This window comes from Diabrotica virgifera, chromosome 3, assembly GCF_917563875.1.
Source record: "Diabrotica virgifera virgifera chromosome 3, PGI_DIABVI_V3a".
Classification (NCBI taxonomy): domain Eukaryota; kingdom Metazoa; phylum Arthropoda; class Insecta; order Coleoptera; family Chrysomelidae; genus Diabrotica; species Diabrotica virgifera.
In genome coordinates, this window is record NC_065445.1 from 160,430,789 (window position 1) to 160,454,327 (window position 23,539).

The following is a 23,539-nucleotide window of genomic DNA, read 5'->3' on the forward strand; positions in this document are numbered from 1 at the left end:
TCTGAGCATTTTTCAAAAAAACAGTTAGTATTTTAATTATTGAATATATTCCAAATTACAGATATAACTTTGTTATTTTCTATTATCTTGTAAATGGTAGAGAATCAAAATTTGATATTTTGCAGTTATGTATAACTTTACAAACCCTATCAAATTAGCTATCAAAATGACAGTGTTGCCATTTAAGAAAATCGACGATGACGTCATATCTCTAAATTGGGACACCCTGTATACATTATTATTGAATGTCAAAAAGGACAATTTGAAATACTAATCGACGGGTCTGAGCATTTTCCAAAAAAACAATTAGTATTTGAGATATTGAATTTATTCCACTTTACAGACTCTCTCTGTATATATTGAATAGTTTAATGTCCAACGTCCTGATTGTGCTTGCCTCTACATTTACTGTTTCGTATGTTGTGTTCAAAATTTTGATGTATGGATTATTACTTGAAATAATTGCTCTTGCTATGAATATTCCTGGTTGTATTTCTTGTTGCTCCACTATCCTGTCGTTCCTTAGCGTTTGAAAAATTTTGACTATTCTGTAAATTTCACATCGGGGTGGTATTATTATGGTGTCATTATCTATATTATCCAGAATTTTCGTACTAATGTAACAATCGTTGTCCTCTTTAATGTGCATTTTAAGGTTTGCGTAGTCCAGTATACATTGAAAGTTAGAAATAAAGTCTCTCCCAATGATTCCGTCTGTTGGAATTGGAAAGTTAGGTTCTACCAATTGAAAGATGTGTTCGAATCGAGTTCTTTTTACTTCTAGTGTTGTCTCAACTTCTCCCATTGTTTGCAACTCTCCTTTAGTGACTCCTTTTATTTTCGCCGTTGTGTTTGGTTTCACCTGTTTCTTCATAAAATCTTGTGAACATTTTAGTATTGAAATATCAGCTCCTGTGTCTATGATAAAGGTGCTTGTGTTTTCAAGGATTCCTGTTTTCATTCGTACAAAGTTCGTTAGGTTCAGGTCGAAGTTGTAAATGTTATATTTTATTTCTGCCTGTGTGCTTCCAACTTCTTGTTCATTCAAAACCCCAACTGCTGGTTTTCTTGTTCTTCTTGACTGTCCTCTATCTCTAGTAACCTTACGTTCCTGTTACGTCCTCCTCTCTGGTTTCCTCTGTATGTTTGATTGTTAAATTGTCTGTATCTTCTGTTCGAATAATTTCGTTGATTGTCCGTTGCTTCTCCTTCGTTCCGTTGTCCGAAGTTATTTCTTCTTCCTCTGTCATATTTGTTATGGTATCCTCTTCTGTATTGCTGCTGTCCTCTCCTATTCTCGTAGTTTGTCCTATAATTTAAGACTCTTCCTTGTGCATTTTCTTCAGTCGTATCGATCGATAAAAATTTAGATACTACTTCCTGCGGTGATGTAAAGTTACCTGCTTCCAGTATTAGCTTAGCTTTCTCTGCATTAACGTTTCGTTTCATTGTTGTTACTACTGTTTCCGTCGTATATTTCTTCGCTAAATCCAGTGGCATTCCTTCCGCTATGTATGCTACTTTTAATTGCTCTGCTAACTCTTCCACTTCAGATGCGTACACTGCTGCATCTCTATGCCCTTGCCTTTTCTTGGCTAATTTGGCTATTAAATTCTTCGGATTATCACCTCTTAGTTCTTTCTTCAGTGCTTCAGCTATCCGTGGAATCGTATCTTCCGTGGTTATTAAGTTCCTAGCCTTATTGGTAAGTCGTGTTTTTATTAGCGTTACAGCTGTGTCTTCATGACCTTCTGCCAATTTTCCAAGTAGTTCTAATGCGTCCAAAAATGGTTGTAATTTCCCTGCGCTTCCATCGAACTCGTTGGGCAATATCTTGCTTGCGATATTCAAAAATTCATTATTGTCAGAGCCATGTTTAATATTGTTATATCTTGTTTTATGTCACCTTTTTCCTCTTTTATTTCGTCGTTAATTATTTCTTCTTCTACTTCCTCGTCGCTTTTTCCTTCTTCTACTTCCTCGTCGCTTTGTTCCTCTTCAACTTCCTCGTCGATTGGTTGATGTATTGAATTTGGAACCACTGTTCTTACATTTACTGCTTGAAATGAGCGTATAACTTTGTCTCTGATTTTTCCAAAATATTTGTTGCACGCTTCCCTCTGTTTGTCCGAAAGTGCTTCCCAGTTTTTCTTAGTTAAGTGCGTGAACTTGTTATAGGATTTAATTAGCTGTGTCGTTACTTCTTCCTGTATGTCCTTAGATTTCGGTACTTTTTTTCTTTAAGACCCTTCTGCTCTGTCTTCCTACTTCTTGTGCAACTTCCTCAACTATTTTGACAAAATCTTCCCAAGTAACTTTGTTGCTACTCATTTATACATAATTTTCTATCCTCAGTTCCTGCACTTCTTAGCGAAAATATAAATTCGATAGTCTTACGGTGTATATAGATATGTGGTATATAGATATATAGTAAAAAATAACGAGATAAAATAATACGTCAATATATGGTAAAAATAAAAAAAAATTGCAATAATAATAAATAATAGTTCAAAAATAAATAACGTTATATTAACCCTTGTAAATAAGTAGTTAGAATAATAATGTAAATGTATTATGCATATAGCGTATATTTGTTATATATTTATATCGTATATTTATATTGATAGTGTATATTTACGATAGCAAATATTAAAATCATAAAAAAAATTGCAAAAATGTACCCTTGTAATAAATAATATAAATAATATATACCTCAAATAATAATGGTAATATGCCATGTGAATAACTTTAATATGTGTTAAAAAAAAATTCCAATAATACCCATAAAGATAATTAAAAATAAATAGATAAAAATACTAGAAATATACCTTACATTACTGCTATATCATTCATTTGTTAAGAAATATCGTGGAAATACCATAAGAACAAAATATAGACTCACCACTTTTAAACGTTTGTGTTCGTATCACCAAAAGTTCTCGATCCACGTTCCCTGGCATTGTCCATTGTCCCACGATGTTCCATCTCCATACCATTGTCCATTTAGCTCCATGTCAGGCCTGCTGTCTCCATCCTTTCTACATACCACACTGTATTCTAGGGTGGTCGAGGTACCAGAACATTGACGTTTTTCTCCATTTCTCGTTTACCAGTCCTGTGACGTCTTTCCAGTCTTTCTTCCCTGGTCTTGGATCGCCATATGATAGTCCAGGATTACTAGGGCTATCTTCTCCCGGTAAGGGTGGTTAACCCTTATCCGAGGGGTGGAATGATTAATAGTCGTTTCACTGTTGAAGTTGTTTTATTATACTCGCATGAGTACAAGCTGGTAGCAACCTACGTAACGTCGCTGGTAGCAACCTACGTAACGTCGCTGGTAGCAACCTACGTAACATAATAAGGATTCCCTTATTATGTTTTGGTTGTATAAATATATTTAAAAGTGCAAAGTCAGCGTCGACCCTGAAAAGTGTTTATAGTGGCTGTATGTATAATTACACCTCACGATCTAGGTCAACAATGTTTATGTAACGAAAGAAGGTTGGAATTGTTTATGATGACATTTAAATAACCGAAAGAAATTAGCGTAGATAATTAAAGGGTGTTTTTAAAAGATATCTAATGAGTACAGATGAATTCTTGTACACGTTTGTCAGCTGGAAGCACGATGATTTATTTGTTGTTCTTCAAATTATGTAAGGCTTCTTTCTCTTCCCGTGTAAAATTTTTTTTGGTGGTTTAGCTGTTCTTAATATTTTTGATACGTCTTGGCTTATGATCTAGGCTGTTTCTGCTGGGAGATTAGTAATTGTAGTCTCTACCTCAGTAATGATGTTTTCTACGGGAATGTATGTAGGTGCAACAGCAAAATTGAAACCTTTTGCAAGAACACTATTCGTGGCTTCATCCAGTGTCAGATTTGAAAAGTTATATACTAAATTGTTTGTTTCTATTTGTGGATTTTCTTTCTTTTTTGGCCGCTGTTGTAGTAACAAATTTTCAAACTTTTTAATTTGTTTGGTCTTAGTGAGATCAGCATCTGTTTCTGCTAGAAAGTTTGTCAGTTGTTCAAAGAAATTCCATAATGTTGGATCGATTGTGTTACTTAGTTTAAGATGCAGCTGTAATGATTCTGCATTCATTTTGTCGATGTCTCGTCTGGTATCATGGATTGCCTCTCTAATAAGCGCCAGGCTTGCTCTTCTTAAGATGTTTTTAGTTTTATAGTTGTTTTTGTGAAAAGTGAGCTTCATACAAGTCGGTATAATGCTTTCGTCACGACAGCGTTCTAAAAACGTAAGGTTGCATAACAACGTCCTTCGTTTCGATCGTAGTTTTTCGTATCTTCTGATGCCTGGTAGAATTTCCTCCCCGTAGAGGTTAATTATGTTACACTTGAAGTTTCCGCGGGAGCTATATGTGCTTTCTGTTGTTTTCCGGGTTTGACTCCGCGTTGAATAATTTTGGTTTTGAGAAAAACCATTATTTTGACGACGTTTCGGCAAGATCTCACTTGCCATTGTCAAGTCAGGTGGTTCCGCTTCTCGCTGCTGCTTGAAGTAAACTGAATTCTTATTCACGATACCGTCACTTATGTAGTTGATCCTGATGCTGCTGCTTGCCCTGCGCGAACTCGGGCTCTTGTTATTGGTCCGGTGTAGGTTGCAGTCGTCGGAGGGATGTTACGCGTGGATGTTGCGGCCTGATTTATTTTGGTCTTTTTCTTCAGTACCGTTTTCCATGTTGTAGGAAGCCGTTGCGCATCATCTCTTTGGTTTAAGCCGTTGGGATTTCTTTCAATTTCTATCGATTCTCTGACTTCCCGTTTTCTTTTTACTTCGATGTTAGCTAACATCGTTGTTTGGTTCAGGTTTATTGTGTCCTGTATTTGCGACATGTTGAGCCAGAGATGACGTTTCTCCCCGTTCGATAGCATTTCGGTGTTCTTCTCGTCTTACCTGGATTCTTCGGTTGGTCTGTCCAATGACATTTGCTAGTCAGCTTCGATGTAGTCTCACTTTTCACGAATGTTCCTATAGATAAATCACTGGACATCATAAGCAAAAAGTATCCAATATCACCGGATACACTAAACCTAACCAAACACTGTTTAAATAACACTTATTTCATCTATAAGGAACAAAGATATAAACAAGTTGAGGGAGCACCGATGGGTTCCCCACTGTCACCAGTAATAGCGAACTTGTTTATGAAGGAAATAGAACAGCGGGCAATAGAAACAGCTGAATACAAACCCAAACTGTGGCTTAGATACGTGGATGACACTTTTATCATCTGGACCCACGGAGAAGAAAAACTAAAGGCTTTCTTAGAACACATCAACAATATCCACCATAAAATTCAGTTTACCATGGAACTGGAAGAAAACGATCAAATTCCATTCTTAGATGTGTTAATAATAAAGAAACAAGACGGACACATAGGCCATACAGTGTATCGGAAACCGACACATACCGACAGATATCTAAATGCTGCTTCACACCACCATCCTGCACAATTGCATTCAGTCATCAAAACCTTGATTACAAGATCCGAAAGACTGACAGACCAAGAACATCAAAATGAAGAAATGCATAACGTGAAGACAGCGTTAAGAAAAAACGGCTTCTCAACATACAACATCGAAAAGCTCAAAATGCTCGAAGAAGAGATAAGGACCCTACAGAAGACGATAAACCGATCGGCAAAACCATTCTGCCATATGTGAAGGGTACTACAGCGAAAATAGGAAGAGTGCTGAGAAAACACAACATAGAAACGATATTTAATACGGACAGAAAGATCTCAACTATTTTACCAACACCAAAAACCAAAATATCGTTAGAAAGTCAAGGTGTATACGAGATTCCGTGTGGGGATTGTGGAAAGTCGTACATTGGACAGACCAACCGAAGAATCCAGGCAAGAGGAGAAGAACACCGAAATGCTATCGAAAGGGGAGAAACCACGTCATCCCTGGCTCAACATGTCGCAAATACAGGACACACAATAAACCTGAACCAAACAACGATGTTAGCTAACATCGAAATAAAAAGAAAACGGGAAATCAGAGAATCGATAGAAATTGAAAGAAATCCCAACGGCTTAAACCAAAGAGATGATGCGCAACGGCTTCCTACAACATGGAAAACGGTACTGAAGAAAAATACCAAAATAAATCAGGCCGCAACATCCACGCGTAACATCCCTCCGACGACTGCAACCTACACCGGACCAATAACAAGAGCCCGAGTTCGCGCAGGGCAAGCAGCATCAGGATCAACTACATAAGTGACGGTATCGTGAATAAGAATTCAGTTTACTTCAAGCAGCAGCGAGAAGCGGAACCACCTGAGTTGACAATGGCAAGTGAGATCTTGCCGAAACGTCGTCAAAATAATGGTTTTTCTCAAAACCAAAATTATTCAACGCGGAGTCAAACCAGGAAAACAACAGAAAGCACATATAGCTGCCGCGGAAACTTCAAGTGTAACAATATATATATATATATATATATATATATATATATATATATATATATATATATATATATATATATATATATATATATATATATATTGATACATGTATCCATGTGACTTCCAAAGTAGATTCTCGTAATACGTTGTTACTTCATATATACCGTTATGACTTCCGATTTCGGAAGTCACAACGTTTTGCCTATATTTTTACGAATTTGGCTACTAGATGGTATCAGAAGGCTTATATTAAAAATTTCGCTGGAAGTCATATCGTATCTAACATACTCATAAGATCAGATTTTAGTTCGACGGTATATCACCAGCGCTAGTGTCGCTCCCGTGCTACTATACAGGCTATGTACACAACGCGTATCGTCTTCCGTATACCACACCGCTCGGTGTGACTTCCGTTTTTTGGCAACCCTGTGTAACGGTTTCCAGACATTTATCTGTTGTAGATTCGCGGTCCTAATCGTACTTAGTGTTTTGTGTGCCTTTTGTTTTTAAACATGAATAATAGCAGATCTGCTTTACTTTTAAAGTTAGCCTTAAATGAAGGTACAATAAGTGATTATATATCTCTATAATTATATATTTTCTGTACTTATTTTAATCTATAATATTTACTTACCTATTTACTTATATAAATTCATTTTTCTCGTGTTTTTGTTTACTTCCTTTTTTACAATGAACTTCTAATTTAATCTACACTCACCGGCACGAAAAACGGGCACCCCAAAAAAATGGGTAATTTTTGATGTCTCGTATCTCCCAAACCTGATGTCCGATTTAAGTAATTTTTTTTAATATGTTATAGCCTTATTCTTTAACAAAATAGCTATGATAATATTGTTGATAGACAGGTAAATTTTCATTGTATACCGGGTGTACCAATCAAACTGGGTTTTTTTCTCAATTTTCACAACACCCTGTGGAATATTCTAGCCTTTATAAAATATTTAAATCAAAGCCTAACTATAGCTCCAGGTTTTATTAACATTCTGTTTTTTTATTCATTCGCTTACGTTGGATAATAAAAAGTTAAGGACTTTAACAACTAGCCATGTTCTTTATCGATACAGGTGTTTCTAAATATAAGTGCGACAAACTTTAAGGGGTAATTTCTGCATGAAAAAATAATGATCGTTTGGCAAAAGAATTTTATATTTGCAAGCATTTGCGGACATAGCTTTATCAAGTAAATGATCATTATTTTTTCATGCAGAATTACCCCTTAAAGTTTGTCGCACTTATTTAGAAACACCATGTATTGATAAAGAACATGTTTAGTTGTTAAAGTGCCTAACTTTTTTATTATCCAACATAAGCGAATGAATAACAAACAGAACGTTAAGAAAACCTGGGGCTATTTGGGTTTTAATTTCAATATTGTATAAAGGCTAGAATATTCCACAGGGTGTTGTGAAAATTGAAAAAAAAAACAGTTTGATTGGTACGCCCAGTATACAATGATAATTTACCTGTCTAGAAACAATGTTATTACAGCGATATAGTTAAAGAATAAGGCTATAGCACAGGGGTGGGCAAAAGCCGGCCCGCGGGCCGGGTCCGGCCCTTTCGCTTACTTTGTCCGGCCCGTTGAAAAACCCCGCAAGTACCTAATATTTTTAATCCCTTTTATGTGATTTTGTTGAAATCAACAGTAATAGTTTGCATAGTGTTCACATAAATTATTAAATATATAAATAATAGAGAGTATTATAATTACGAACAGCCTTAGCTAACTATATTTTTAAAAACTGTTTAATTGTAACTATTTACTTTAAATTTCTTTTAAAATATAGGGAAATCCCCGGAGATTCATAATTGTTTATTCGGTATTAATAATCGTATTTAACTCTCAAGGTCTCAAGACAAGCACTCGGTGTTTGGGTATCTATTTCAACCATATCACTGACAGTTTATGATCTAAATACCTCAGCACTTTGGTCCCAATAATATGATTCTTTATTTATTAAATCTGAATTAAGTATGGTTGTTTGGAATACCTACTTCAGCATAAAATTCATTGTTACCGATTTTTGCCGAAGTTTTACAACTACTTCGAAAGACGCGTATAAGTTTATTTTGATTTAGCACTGGTCGTATTTCCTATTACTCCTCATATTTCTTTTGATACAGTGTGTGTTATTTTGCAAATATATAATAAATTGAAAAAGTGGAGGACATTTTGTAAGTAAAATTTGAAAACATTGTTTTTATTTTATTGTATTAAAATATTTATTTGTAAGCATTTGCAAAATGATACAATCTAAAAAAAGAAAAGTTGATTTGGAATGCAGAAATTTTAATGAAGCATGGACAGAAAAATACCTTTTTACGAACATTGGTAAGAAAGCAATTTGTTTAGTTTGCCATTAAACCATTGCTGTTTTCAAGGAATATAATTTAAAGAGGCATTTTACATCAAAACATCCAAAATATGCATCGTTTTCTTTAGAAGAACTTAAAAATGCTGCAGACAACTTAGCAAAAAACTTAAATAAACAACAAAATATTTTTAGCAAACAAAGTAACATCGAGAAATCTACCACACAAGCAAGTTATGTTATTGCACACAAAATTGCTAAGTTATGTAAACCTTTTTCTGAAGCAGAATTTGTTAAACAGTGCATGGTAGAAGTGTCGGAGATATGTTGTCCTGAAAAAAAACATATTTTTGAAAATTTAAGCCTGTCAAGGAGAACAATAGTACGACGGATCGAAAATATTTCAGGAAATTTACTCGACCAGCTTAAAACAATAATTGCTGATTTTACATATTGTTCTCTGGCGTTGGATGAGTCCTGCGATATTACTGACACAAGTCAATTATTAATATTTATTCGGGGCATTAACAAAAAATGTGAAATTCGCGAGGAACTTCTTAGTGTGCATCCAATGAAAGATACAACTACCGGTGAAGACTTCTTTAACGCTGTTGAAGAGTGTTTAGTTAAAGTAAATTTACCTTGGAACAAAATAGTAAGCATCACTACGGATGGCTGTCCTAGTTTAACAGGGAAAAATGTGGGCTTACTAAAACGAATCAGCGACAAAGTAAAGCAGTTGCAGCCAGAACAAGACATATTATTTTTACACTGCATTATTCATCAAGAAGTGTTATGTAGAAAAGTTTTAAAATTGAATCACGTCGTTACTGTTGTGACAAAAGTTGTAAATTTTATCCGGGAACGTGCCTTAAATCATCGACAGTTTGTTGAATTTTTGAAAGAAATTGAAAGTGACTTTTACGAAATTCCTTACTACACTGAGGTGAGATGGCTTAGCATCGGTAAAGTTTTGGACAGATTTCAATATTTGCTTGATGAAATAGTATCCTTCTTGTCGATAAAAGAAAAACTACATGATTTTCCTGAATTGCAAAATGAGGCATGGCTAAACGATTTGTCGTTTTCTGTAGATATTGTAAAATATTTAAATGAACTTAATGTAAATTTACAAGGGAAAAACCAGTTCGCTTTCAATATGCACTCAAATGTCAAAGCATTTATGATAAAACTAAACTTATTTGCTGAGAACTTTAATAAAAAAATATTAAACCACTTCCCATCATTACAAACACGACGAGAATTATTGAAAAATTCTGATTTTCTTAAATATAGTTCAGTAACACAAGACCTGCATACTGAATTCCAAAGAAGATTTCAAGATTTCAAAGCTATTGAAAAACCTTTGTCATTAATTAGTCAACCTTTCAATTTCGATGTGCAAGAAGCTCCTGTTGAAATTCAGCTAGAATTAATTGACTTACAGGCAAATAATTTATTAAAGAAAATGTTCAATCAAACGAATTGAGTGCTTTCTACGGTGCTTTGAATACAGAACATTTTAAAAACATTTTTTAAACTATGTTCAAAAATACCTAGTTTTATTTGGTTCGACATATATTTGTGAAAGAACTTTTTCGTTGATGGTTTCCACGAAAAATAAATATCGATCACAAATTACTGACGAAAATCTACACTCGGTATTAAGGATTGCTACAAGTGATTTGGATCCCAATTTTGAAGAAATAATATCACATGAACATTCGCGATTTCACGTTTCGCATTAACTATTATAGAAGTTATACTTATAATGAGTATTCTATTAATTTTAACGTTTAATGTTTGTCTTTTTTTTATAATTTTATTTAATATTAGGTATATTTACAAAATATGTATCAATATAAATTAATTTGTATCGTTAAAATATAAATAAATAAGAAAATAAAATCTTTCAATAACTGATTTATTTAATTACCATTAATTTATTATTATTCTTCTAACGCCGACTCCACTAATGAAGGTTGGCTAAAACACCATTGCAAATTCGTCTCTATTTTCTGCTTTTCTTAAAAGCGTCTGTGTGTTTAACCCGGTCCAGTCTCAAATGTTTTCAGTCAGAATATTTGTCGTCTACCAGGACCCCTTTTTCCTTCGAACAACTCGTACATAATATCATTTCTGAGCATGTGCCGTAAATATGCTGTCTGTCTCCTTTTAATGGAGGTCAAAAGTTCTCTGTCTCTTTCCATTTCGTGCAACATCATTTTGTTCGTATATGATCGGTCCATGGTATTTTCTAAATTCTCCCAAAAAGCCACATCTCAAAAGCTTCCGGCTTTCTCATTAAGTCAGCATTAACAATCCAAGCTTCGGCACCATAAAAAAGAATAGAGTGGATATACAACATTTTATCAACTAATATCAGATTTGCAGATTGAGTCTTTGGTGACTCAGAAATGTCCTCATCTTCAAAAAGTCTACCCTCAATTGCTCTATTCTTGATCGAATTTATGATTTCGAATTTAAATCTTCCGTAATCCAGACTCCTAAGTAAGTATTTCATTTTGTCCACTTGCTCAATATCTTCATTTTTTATCTGGTTCTTTTTCTGGATCTTCTTATGATTTAATATAATGACCATTTTTTTTTCAATTACGTGACATATTTTACTGGGCACAAGTTTTTCGCATGTATTCCCAAGTAGGACAATTTATTATTACCATTTTCTAATTATTAACAGTCAAATTTCTTTGTCCAAATGCTTTAAAATAATATTTATAGTATTTATTTCTTGGGCAGGGAATAAACTACACCAAAAAAATTCGCGTGGGCACAGCGTACATATCCGGTATAGTCCTCCGGCCCGAGAGACATTTTGAAACTTTCATTTTGGCCCGCGCTTAAAAGTAATTGCCCACCCCTGATCTAAGCGGTTTTTTAAAATTTATGGGTTTTGCAATATTTTACCGTCAGCGAACGGACTAATAGTAGAGGATCCGATATAAGGCCGATCTGCATCGATCTATTTAATGGATAACGTGTGCGTGAAGTAACAATGTATTTTAAACGGGATTTACTTTTTCGCACTGTTTTTGACACACTTTCATATAATCAAATATCCTTAACTTTCGCGTTGTCATGATGATGACATAATGAGCAATAAATTACAAAAAAAATTTGACAGTTTTGTGGTTTGAAAGAAATTAGAATGTTTAAATAAGTTCTAAAAATTGTAGAATAGGAATGAATTCCAGTGATGAAGAGTTACAGTTTTTTTATTTGTTTATCGTAGATAAAATATTGTATGAAACTGTGCGTGAAGTACTTTTTGCGAACTTAAGCGATGTATAGCACTCGCTCCGTTGTCGCTTGTGCTCTAAACATCACGTGCATTCGTAAAAAGCATACTTCACGAACTGTTTCATAAATAACTATTTTCATATATTAAAAAAAATGTTTCGACCCGGGTAGATATTATTCCAGATTTTCAGATTTCAGCACAGTGTTAGATGGTTGGGGCATATATGGAGAGCAGGTAGCGTAACAACTATAAACTCAATTTTACAATGGAAACCCGGAGTTAGAAGGAGACGCGGAGGAACTAGAATAAATGGTTACAGGAAGTAAAGGAAAATTTATATAGGGCAGGAATTAGAGACTGGCAGAAAAAGACAGAGGATAGAAAGAACTGGAGAAGCACAGTCAATAGTATCGAGTAGCAGACTGGGACTAATCTGCTCTAAAAAGATGGATCTAGATAGCTTTTTAGCAGCTCAACCCCACCTGGTGTATTTAGCCATTTAATTTTCTTATTACACATTATTATTGGTACATCAAAAATTAAAAGGACGGAGCCTGTAATAAAATCTAAAATTCAAAATTTAATCAAGAAAAATAATAAATATTAAAATTTCCTATAAGTTCAAATTTATTTATTAAAATTTTTGATATAATTTTCATAAATAAATTACTTACTAATAACACTTTTTTAATTAATTCCAAAAAATCCATTTTGCAGCAATAATAAAATATTAGTATTTGTAAAATAAATATCAATCATATCATAAATAATACAGGTTTACAAAAAAAAATTAAATTTCGGACTATTTGACGAAACCATGTTACAAGGGGTTTTTGGGGTGGCTGATCACGAATCCGGGGTCCGCTCACCTCTTTCACGCCAGGTAAAGGTCATTTCAAGGTCAAATCAAGATAAATCGACAGTCGCTCTGAGAAAGTATATTAGGGCGTTTTTGGTGTCGCTGATGACGAATCATTAGTCCGCTGACCTCTATCACGTCTAGTTCAAGGTCAAATCAACATAAATCGACACAATCGCTCTGAAAATATAGGGGTTTTGGAGTCACTGATCATGAAAACTGCGGTCCGTTGAGCTCTACCACATAAGGTAATGGTCATTTCAAGGCCAAATCAGGACAAGTCCGCAAAACTGATTTGACCTTGAAATGACCTTTACCTGTCGCGGTTGAGCTCAACGGACCCCAGTTTTGTGATCAGCGACCCCAAAAACCCCCTAATACACTTTTTCAGAGCGATCGTGTCCATTTATCTTGATTTGACCTCGAAATGACCTTGAGCTAGACGTGATAGAGGTCAGCGGACACAAATTCGTCATCAGCGACCACAAAAACCCCCTAATATACTTTTTCAGAGCGACTGTCGGTTTATCTTGATTTGACCTTGAGATTACCATTACCTGACGTGATAGAGGTCAGCGGACCCCGGATTCGTGACCAGCGACCCCAAAAACCCCCTAGTCATATGGTTTCGTCAAATATTCCGAAATGTATTTTTTTTGTAAACCTGTTTAATCAAAAGAATATCAATCTTTTAATTTAAATAGACAACTTTAAAACATAGAACTGCATTCACAACTGTATTCACAGTAAAAGTTTCAAAAGATCACACATTACGCTTAAAGTAAGAGGTAAATCAGCAGACGAGTCGTTGTGACTTCCAAAATATGACAACACCGCTGGAAGTGACAACGCACCTTGAACTACCCTATATATGGAAGCCATAACGTATGCTGTACGCTTCGGTATATACGTATATATATACAAAATTTATTTTGGTAAATCCTTTCCCCTCAATAGGTAGACCCATTTTATAAGCCCCCCTTTTACCAAATACACAATTTTTAAAAAATAATTCCTAGTAGAAAATGTGGAAGTCGGACAGCCTCTTCTGTATACCGGAAGTCACAACTTAACGTGCATCTATATATATATATATATATATATATATATATATATATATATATATATATATATATATATATATATATATATATATATATAAAATAGATGAAATAGAGAATGTGGAAAAATCCCCTTACGAACAATTCACACATCCACCATTTCGGGCTGGGAAAAATTTTTCGAATAGAATCAAAGATCCAAACACCAGTTCTTAGAAATGTGTTTCGCCCTCTTCAACCTCTCTGGGCTCGTCGGTAAAGACAAGAGGTTGAATATCTTTAGACACATTCTAATCAAAAAACAACATTCGAGACCTAGACATAGAAGGTGCGTAAGTCTACGGCAAGTCTATGGCTTGTTCGTAAGGGGATTTTTCCACATTCTCTATTTCATCTATTTGATTTCGTACGAGTGGTCGTTAAACCAATAACCTTGGATCTTTGGTTCACTGAGTGTGTTTCAAAGATCTACATCTTATGTTTTTAAATATATATATATATATATATATATATATATATATATATATATATATATATATATATATACAGTGCTAGTCAAAAGTCCGTACCCCCCTCTTATCTTTTGAACGGTTATACCTATAATAGTGAAATTTGGAGGGAGGAAATAAACGGACATAAGCTTCTTAACTAATTATGACAGGTGACGTAATAGTGACAGATGACGTTACAGAGCCACTCTGACCGATAATTTTAAATGGGACCTTATGGCAAGTGATACCTCGTTTGAAAGGTATTCAAAATACCTATTCAGTCATATTAATTTTTTTGAGTTTCAGTTGATTTTAATTTTGGTGAATAAATTAAATAAATATAATATTGTAGTTTCGCATTTAATTGATAAAAATTCAAATGTCCGCCTATGGTTTTTTTGTCAAAAAAGTTGACGTCTTTCAATTCTCTAATAGTTTTTACGTTAACGTCAAACTGTTTGACAAGTAATCATAAGCGGAATTTTGAATTTTTATTAATTGAATGCGAAACTACAATTTTATATTTATTTCATTTATTCATCAAAATTAGCTTAAACCCAAACAGAATTAGAATGACTGAATAGGTATTTTCAATACCTTTCAAACGAGGTATCACTTGCCATAAGGTCCCATTTAAAATTGTCGGTCACAGTGGCTCTGTAACGTCATCTGTCACTATTACGTCACCTGTCATAACTAGTTAAGAAGCTTACATCCGTTTATTTCCTCCCTCCAAATTTCACTATCATTGTTATAACCGTTCAAAAGATAAAAGGGGGGTACGGACTTTTGACTAGCACTGTATATATATATATATATATATATATATATATATATATATATATATATATATATATATATATATATATATATATATATATATATATATATATATATATATTGATACATGTATCCATGTGACTTCCAAAGTAGATTCTCGTAATACGTTGTTACTTCATATATACCGTTATGACTTCCGATTTCGGAAGTCACAACGTTTTGCCTATATTTTTACGAATTTGGCTACTAGATGGTATCAGAAGGCTTATATTAAAAATTTCGCTGGAAGTCATATCGTATCTAACATACTCATAAGATCAGATTTTAGTTCGACGGTATATCACCAGCGCTAGTGTCGCTCCCGTGCTACTATACAGGTTATGTACACAACGCGTAGCGTCTTCCGTATACCACACCGCTCGGTGTGACTTCCGTTTTTTGGCAACCCTGTGTAACGGTTTCCAGACATTTATCTGTTGTAGATTCGCGGTCCTAATCGTACTTAGTGTTTTGTGTGCCTTTTGTTTTTAAACATGAATAATAGCAGATCTGCTTTACTTTTAAAGTTAGCCTTAAATGAAGGTACAATAAGTGATTATATATCTCTATAATTATATATTTATTTTATTTAACATGCTCTACAGACCTTGGAGGTCTAGGGCTTTACAACTTAACAATAACAATTTTACATAATACAAATAACAATATATACTAATGTCTTATATTTATTATATAATTTGATTTAATGACTATGTAAAAATTGCTGCACTATGTTTCTCCACTGTATCCTGTTTTTCGCTTTCTCTTTCCAGTCTGTAATTTCCATCGATCCTATATCTTCTTGAAACTTTTCGTGCCATCTTTTTCTTGGTCTACCTCGTCTCCTTGTCCCAACTGGTTTTCTTAATAGTATCTTCTTTGGCATTCTTGACCTATCCATCCTCTCGACATGACCTGCCCACCTGATTCTTTGTGCCTTTGTGTATCTTGTTATAGTTGGTTCCTTGTAAAGCATCCTTAATTCTTCATTAGTTCTTCTTTGCCAACCATCTGCCGTATTTTTTCCCCCGAAAATAGTCCTCAGTACCTTGCGTTCCCATCTCTCTATCATTTCTTCTTCTGTTTTGTTTAGTACCCATGTTTCACATCCGTAGGTGACTGTTGCTCTTATTACAGTTTGGTATATTCTAATTTTCGTCTTTCTTGATACGTAATTTGACTTTAATAATTTTTTTAAACTGCCGACCTTTCGGTTACCTTTAGCTATCCTGTGCTTTAGTTCGTTTTGCTCGTGTCCTTTTTCATCTATAATGGCACCTAGATATGTAAAGTGATTTACTCGTTTAAATTTATATTCTTTTCCATCGAACGCTGTTAACTTTAGCATATCTACAGGTTCTCTTTCTGTGTTGCCTAGCACCATATACTTCGTCTTTTCTTCATTTATTTCTAGGCCGAATTTTTTTGCCTCTCTGACTAATCTTCTCATGATTTTCTTTAATTCGGTATTAGTTTTTGCTAGCAGTGTAAGGTCGTCGGCGTAGGCCATGCATTGATGTTCGTTACGGTAGATCGTTTCTTGTGTTTCTATTCTGCTGTTCCTTACAATTGTTTCCAAAACTAGGTTAAATAACACAGTTGATAGAGGGTCACCTTGTCTAAGTCCTTTTTTGACTATAAACTCTTCCGATTTGTGACTGTTCCACACTATTTCGTTAGATGTCATATTTAAGGTAATTCTTATTTGTTTATAAAATATAATTATTGTATTCTAAAATAAAATCTTTTTAATTTAAGTAACTTCTTATTTGTGATGATATGCGTAAAAACAGTTTCCTTTGCCAGCCAGATAAAGTCGCCTACCCCTTTACATTTTGTGCACTGAAAGAAAGTAGTACCTGACTTACAAAACATAAAAATAATTTTGTCTACCCTTTTTTAAACCTATATACCTGCAAAACAAATAAAATTGCATAAAAATATTGCAGAGATAAAAAAATCAAAAATCTACATTGGGAAAAATATAACCGTAACTTGGCAATGTAACAAATTTGTTACAAATGTTTGACGACGTTTTTTGATAGTTTAATAAACAAAAAACAAATAAAACGTAAATGCTCTATTTATAGAATAATTGAACAATATAAAACAATCACCAAAAAAATAAAAAATAAACTATTTTTTATAAAAAATTAAAAGCTTTTAAAAGGAGTGGAGAAGCTTTTTGAAAATAAAACAGTTAACACATGGCATCGATTTAGACAAGGCGAAAACGGCGGGTTCGAAGGGAAAAATATTCCCATGAGATTTTTTTGCATAATCACATTCGTGAGACATCCCAGAATAAGGTTCAAGAAGTCGCCCACGTGAAAAGTGGGCCAATTTTTTTTAACAATTTTTTTTTACTCAAATTTTAAGAATCAATATTTTTGGCCCCAACAATTTTTTCTTCAATTATTTGGACCATTCTGGACAAAAAAGGTCTCTTATAATTTTTCTCTAAAGTTGATCGTTTTCGACTTAAAAGCAATTTAAAATTGAAAAAAACTAAAAATGGCGATATTCAAGGCTTAATAACTCGGTTAAAAGTTATTATTATGAAAGTCGATATATGACTAAATCAAAGTTTAGAGCCCCCCCTACAAGATCCTAAAGAAATTTTTGTCATTATTTTATTACTAAGCTGTTATTTTTAAGTAATAATAATAAGCGCCATGCACGCGTGCGGCGACTATAAATGCTGAGTGCGAGAGAGAAGCCATTCCAGCAGTCCCATTGTGAATCTTACTCGCACTCACATTTACAGCTGCGTCAATACGTTCTCTCTATCTCGTTCTCTCTATAATTATATATTTTCTGTACTTATTTTAATCTATAATATTTACTTACCTATTTACTTATATAAATTCATTTTTCTCGTGTTTTTGTTTACTTCCTTTTTTACAATGAACTTCTAATTTAATCTACACTCACCGGCACGAAAAACGGGCACCCCAAAAAAATGAGTAATTTTTGATGTCTCGTATCTCCCAAATCTTTGGTCCGATTTAAGTAATTTTTTTAATATGTTATAGCCTTATTATTTAACAATATAGCTATGATAACATTATTGATAGACAGGTAAATTTTCATTGTATACCGGGTGTACCAATCAAACTGGGTTTTTTTCTCAATTTTCACAACACCCTGTGGAATATTCTAGCCTTTATAAAATATTTAAATTAAAGCCTAACTATAGCTCCAGGTTTTATTAACATTCTGTTTTTTATTCATTCGCTTACGTTGGATAATAAAAAAGTTAAGGACTTTAACAACTAGCCATGTTCTTTATCGATACAGGTGTTTCTAAATATAAGTGCGACAAAATTTAAGGGGTAATTTCTGCATGAAAAAATAATGATCGTTTGGCAAAATAATTTTATATTTGCAAGCATTTGCGGACATAGCTTTATCAAGTAAACGATCATTATTTTTTCATGCAGAATTACCCCTTAAAGTTTGTCGCACTTATTTAGAAACACCATGTATTGATAAAGAACATGTTTAGTTGTTAAAGTCCCTAACTTTTTTATTATCCAACATAAGCGAATGAATAACAAACAGAACATTAAGAAAACCTGGGGCTATAGTTGGGTTTTAATTTCAATATTGTATAAAGGCTAGAATATTCCACAGAGTGTTGTGAAAATTGAAAAAAAAAAACCAATTTGATTGGTACGCCCAGTATACAATGATAATTTACCTGTCTAGAAACAATATTATTACAGCGATATAGTTAAAGAACAAGGCTATAACATATTAAAGAAATACTTAAATCGGAGAATAGGTTCAGGAGATACGAGCCATCAAAAATGACACATTTTTTGGGGTGCCCGTTTTTCGTGCCGGTGAGTATATCTATTAAATAATCTAAATTAATTTTAAAAATCTTATTAAAAGCTTAAGGTGATAAAGTAGCGATCAACAGGTAGTCAAAACGCCAAATCGATTTTATAGTTATTGTTATTTCGAAAGTAATAAAACGTGTAAAAATTACAAAAAAATTGAATGTACAATTACAATTGAATGGAATTAAATACACGATAAAATGAATCAAGAGCGATAAAAAGTTTAAAGTAATAAATTCTAGTAATAATATAAAATACAGTAAACTCTCTTTTAAGGGGGTAGGCGCAAAATCTCTGTCCAATGCTATTTAAATACATTTATTTTTTTCGAATCCTGAGAAAACTAATAATATTTTTTTAAACATACACCCAGAATGAAAGATAACATTATTACGGGGGACCTAAAGTCCCTTAGAATAAAAAAAACTTTCTTTTGAATGAAATATTCGAAATTAAAAATCACACTAACATTTCTCTTGTTTTTTCATCCCATTATCTTTATTAAAATAAACATATATTAGGTATATAAGTTATTAAAATAAACATTATATAAGTTTTCAGGGACTTTCTGCCCTCGATAATAATGTAAGCTTCCATTCTGCGTTTAAATTTTTCAAAAATACTTATTAGTTTTCTCAGAATTCGAAAAAAATTAATGCATTTAATTAGCACTGGACTAAGATTTTGCGCCTATCCCCAACGAGCACCTCCTCTATACGGACGGTATTTAAAACAAAATTCATTTGTCGATATATTGAGCCTGTACTCTTCCGGACAATCCCTTAAAATGATGTGTACCTAAATGAAAAAAAAAATACATAGGTATTTTTTCCAAATATTTTAGAATACAAAACTACAATATTTATATTTTATTATTTCAAATTAACACAGAGATGACAACGAGTGATATTTGATAACTTTTTACCTTATCAGCAGTAGGTAATAAAAATCTGGTTCTTATAGTGTGGGATCCGTCATTAAAATATTTTGTGTGTCGGTCATTAAAAGAAATGTGACACCATAACGCGTTGCTCTAATAATACTTTAACCTTGATATTATGTTGTGACTAAAAATGTTAACGGAATGTCTGCTTGATTGAACATATTCAATAAAAATTGTATTTTCTTTTAAAAATGTTTGGGATTGAAGGGAGACTTTGACTATATGATAAAACAATAATTATACAAACAGAACAGTCAAAACAAACATAATTATCAAGATTTTTGCTGTAAACTCGTGGAGAAATACATTAAATTAATAGAGATCGGGAAACATGCACTTAAAAAACCTTAAATTATGCAAAAAACAGTTGAATTGAAATATGCACCAAAATATTATGCTTTTATGCATTTATAAAAAACGCAATAATAATTATTATTGGTGTATTGAAAGTAGGTATTCCAGGTTGTATCTTAGTCGATAGGAAAAATATTCTGATTCGTTTTTTACGATCTTACGGAGATAGTATAGTTCATTAGCGGTTTTTGCTCCAAATTTTAAAGAACGGATTGACGTGAAATTTAGCTTACACATAGGACCCATGTAAAAGAAAAAAAGTGAAAAGAAAACTTTGCCCTGGGGGTTGAGTTTCTCCTCTAATCGGAGGAGAAAAATATACGTTCAAAATAAGTTCGGAAATGGATAAACACACTAATTCTAAGCAACTTCTGTTATATAGAATTTTTCACTAAGTTAATACTTTTTGAGTTATTGGCTAGTCGATATGTCAATTTTTCAACAAAAAACACTTTTATACGGTTTTTTGCCAATAACTCAAAAAGTAAGTAGGTATGTTATCGGGAAAAACATGAAAAATATAGCTTATAAAGTAACAAAATTGATGTACGTATAACTTTTTAGAATCAGTAGAAGCAAAGTTGTAGCTTTGTAGCTAATGTAAAACAGGAAACAGGTTCATATTCGTCAAATTTAAAAATGAATAATTTCACGTGAAATAACCAAAAAATGATAGCAACTAAAAAATGATACACTGTTCTGAGAAAACTTATTACAACTTTTTAAAGTTTTAAAAAAATCTTTTTTATGTTTTCTAAAAAAGTTTCTAGCGTTAAAATTAAGAAAGATACTTTCAAAATAAAGTAGGTCCTATTTTTCTTAAAAAAACTCCGAAAATCACCCCTTAATTCGGGCTAAGTAAAGGGCTAATTTTTGAAAAAATTGGGTTTTAAAGTAAAATTGTTTAAATTTTGAAAGAGATGCTTTTTTTTCAAAATGACATAAAATTTATTAGTGCTACCAAAAATTACAAAGTGTAAAAAATGTAGGTTTTGCTTTTCTGAATATTTAGGATTATGTTTTTTTCTTTGAGACAAATATTGGTTAAGATATGGCTGTTCAAAATTGGCATACACAGTTGGTTAGTGACTAGTTCAATCCCTTTCAATTACATACCCTTCAAAAATAAGCACTTTGAACCAATGAAGCTTACAGATCATATTTATAAACAATACATACACGAGTAAATCAACTTGTGAAGTGGTGACGATAAATTTTATTTGCTAACTTCCTTAATTTAATGCTAAAAACTTTTTAACCTTTTTTTAAACACTACAAAAAAGTTGTAATGAGTGTTCCCCAAAAAGTGCTTTAGTTTTTGACACTTCACGTTGGAATATTCAATTGGAAATTTGACGTGTATGAACCTATTTGTCATTAGTTACAACTCTTCTTTTACTGGCTCTAGGGATCTCATACATAAGTACACCATTTTTTTATGGGCTGTATTTTTCTTAAGAATGTTTTTTTCGATAAAATACTTACTTTTTGAGTTAATTGCAAAAAAACCGTTAAAATGTGTTTTTTTTTGTTGAAAAAAGAGCAAAAAAGAACAATAGTTCCTTAGAATTAGTCAGTTAATCCATTTCCGGACTTATTTTAAACGTATATTTTTTCATCCCTAGACGAGGTGAAAGTCACCCCCATGGCAAAAGAAAACATCGGCACAATATCAATTTTCTTCTTTGATATGTTACCTATATGTATGCCAAATTTCATGTCAATCTTAAGTGGTTTTTTAAAATTTATGGGTTTTGCAATATTTTACCGTCAGCGAACGGACTAATAGAAGAGGATCCGATATAAGGCCGATCTGCATCGATCTATTTATTGGATAAAAATAATTATTGGATATGTAATTTAGTATGTTAACAATTATAAAAAACAAGGGGTGCATGATCTAATTTTCTTCTGACTATAATCAATTAATAATTAATAAATGACTTTTATCTACTCTATGTCATATTATATATAAATTTTTAGTTTGTGAAAACTATCATTATAGATAGCAGTGCTTTAAAGTAAGCATGAAGTAACAATGTATTTTAAATGGGATTTACTTTTTCTCACTGTTTTTGACACACTTTCATATAATCAAATATTCATTCTTAACTTTCGCGTTTCATGGTGATGATATCTTCTTTTTCTTCAAGTGCCATCTCCGCGAAGGAGGTCGGCAATCATCATAGCTATTCGGACCTTGGAGACGGCTGCTCTGAAAAGTTCGTTTGATGTACATCCGTACCATTCTCTCACGTTGCGCAACCACGATATTCTGCGTCTCCCTATGCTTCTTTTTCCTTGAATCTTTCCCTGCATAATGAGTTGGAGCAAGTTGTATCTCTCTCCACGTGTAATATGTCCGAGATATTCCAATTTTCTGGTTTTAATTGTATTTAAGACTTCCAGTTCTTTATTCACCTTTCTCAGAACCTTCTTGTCTGTGACGTGTTCTGTCCATGATATTTTTAGAATTCTTCTATATACCCACATCTCGAATGATTCCAGTTTTTTCATTGATGCCGCATTCAAGGTCCAAGCTTCCATTCCGTAAAACAGAGTCGAGAAAACGTAGCACCTAGCCAACCTTATTCTTAGCTCTAACCTTAGATCTCTTGTGCAGAGCACAAGAGAGGTGATGACATAATGAGCAATAAATTACAAAAAAAAAAAAATTTACAGTTTTGTGGTTTGAAAGAAATTAGAATTTTTATATGTCAAAGCTCTAAGAATTGTAGAATAGAAATGAATTCCAGTGACGAAGAGTTACAGTATTTTTATTTGTTTATCGTAGATAAAATATTGTATGAAATTGTGCGTGAAGTACTTTTTGCGAACTTACGCGATGTATAGCACTCGCTCCGTTTCATAAATAACTATTTTCATATATTAAAAAGAAATGTTTCCACCCGGGTAGATATTATTCCAGATTTTCAGATTTGGGCACAGAGTTGGATTGTTGGGGCATATATGGAGAGCAGGTAGCGCAACAACTATAAACTCAATTTTACAATGGAGACCCGGAGTTAGAAGGAGACGCGGAGGAACTAGAATAAATGGTTACAGGAATTAAAGGAAGATTTATATAGGGCAGGAATTAGAGACTAGCAGAAAAACAAAAGAGGTTAG

At 33.1% G+C, this 23,539-nt stretch overlaps 1 protein-coding gene across 4 annotated transcripts in view; it reads right to left on the reverse strand.

Moving 5' to 3' along the window:
- LOC126882177 (condensin complex subunit 1) overlaps window positions 1-23,539 on the reverse strand; it is an 827,360-nt gene that overhangs the window by 790,380 nt on the left and 13,441 nt on the right. The window contains exon 1 of one of the 4 annotated variants that reach the window (XM_050646995.1): window positions 18,116-18,238. The exons of 2 other annotated variants lie outside the window; for them this stretch is intronic. The gene's annotated coding sequence lies outside the window, so the exon portion shown is untranslated. Of the gene's footprint in view, window positions 1-7,074; window positions 7,094-18,115; window positions 18,239-23,539 lie in introns of those variants that run through there. One more of the 4 variants, XM_050646997.1, reaches the window with a different exon arrangement.